Here is a 1,760-nt window from a genome sequence, read left to right on the forward strand (position 1 = left end):
GGCTAATAATAATAATAATAATAATAATAATAATAATAATAATAATAATAATAATAATAATAATAATAATATACATATATATATATATATATATATATGTATGTATGTATATAAATATACTCCTTTTGGGATTGTTACTTGAAGATTAATATATTGTGTATTAGTATCGCCTAAACATCGGACGCATACAGCGACCTTGCCCTCTGCTGGAATAGTCAGGGGTTCGATTCCAGCATGAGGTATACAAAATGAAAGAAAAGTCATTTAGCTCCTTCGCTTCGCCATCTTGATCCTCCTGAAGTCATTGTAGTTGGATGATTCAATCTTTTGAAGCTTTGACATAGATCATCTCCCGTTCTCTTTTATATTGTATTTTCACTGCTATATATATACACATATATATACATACACACACACACACATATATATATATGTATATATATACATATATATATATATATATATATATAGATGTGTGTGTGTGTGCGTATATATATATATATATATATACATATAAATATAAATATATATATATATATATATATATATAGTGAGAGAGAGAGAGAGAGAGAGAGAGAGAGAGAGAGAGAGAAATAAATAACAAAAATATTTACACGAAAATTATCTTTGGATATGTTACCAGATATTATTATTATTATTATTATTATTATTATTATTATTATTATTATTATTATTATTATTATTATTATTATTATTATTATCATTATTACTTGCCAAACTACAACCCTAGTTGGAAAAGCAGAATGCTATAAGCCCAGGGTCCCCAAAAGGAAAATTGCACAGTGAGGAAAGGAAACAAGGAAAAATAATATATTTTAAGAACAGTAACAGCATTAAGATAAATATTTCTTATATAAACTATGAAAAAATTAACAAAACAAGAAGAAAAGTAATTAGAGAGAATAGCGTTTTCGAGTGTACCCTCAAGGAAGAAAACTCTAACTCAATACAGTGGAAGACCTGGTACAGAGGGATATTTTAGATTTTGCTAACTCATAGTTCATGTGAGTTACACAGATTTTTTATTCTCTCTCTCTCTCTCTCTCTCTCTCTCTCTCTCTCTCTCTCTTGTAGTAATTGGGTACTGTCGTAATGAGAGAGAGAGAGAGAGAGAGAGAGAGAGAGAGAGAGAGAGAGAGTAAATCTTCGTTTACTTCTGATTTTTTGAAGGTGGAAATCTGAGTTGTTTACGAATATGCTTGAAATACATACGCCATCTCTCTCTCTCTCTCTCTCTCTCTCTCTCTCTCTCTCTCTCTCATAGTTACTAACAAGACAGATTGCTCAACAGCAGCTCCAACTATTAATTTTTACCGAAAATAGTAAACAACAGAAACAATATACAAATTTCTCTTGGCATTTAAGTCACGTTTATCTCTTTTCTTTGGTGTAAATAAATTTGCAAAAAAAAAAAGGTTGGGAAGTTAGTGAGATATGTGCGCTCCAATTTCTCCAGAGTAGTATTCCTCTCAAAGGGTACAGAGTTTGAGAAAATGGAATTCCGATGTGACGGTGCCGAGAGAGGAGGTTGTGAACTCAAAGGCAGGATGCAATCAACTGAGTTCACAACCTCCTCTCTCGGCACCGTCACATTGGTGACCCCGGAGTGACCCGAACACCCAGCCTTCTGATCTGGAGTCAGACGTGACGGTGCCGAGAGAGGAGGTTGTGAACTCAGTTGATTGCATCCTGCCTTTGAGTTCACAACCTCCTCTCTCGGCACCGTCACACCGATTTGC

Source organism: Palaemon carinicauda, chromosome 6 (genome assembly GCF_036898095.1).
Source record: "Palaemon carinicauda isolate YSFRI2023 chromosome 6, ASM3689809v2, whole genome shotgun sequence".
Lineage (NCBI taxonomy): Eukaryota > Metazoa > Arthropoda > Malacostraca > Decapoda > Palaemonidae > Palaemon > Palaemon carinicauda.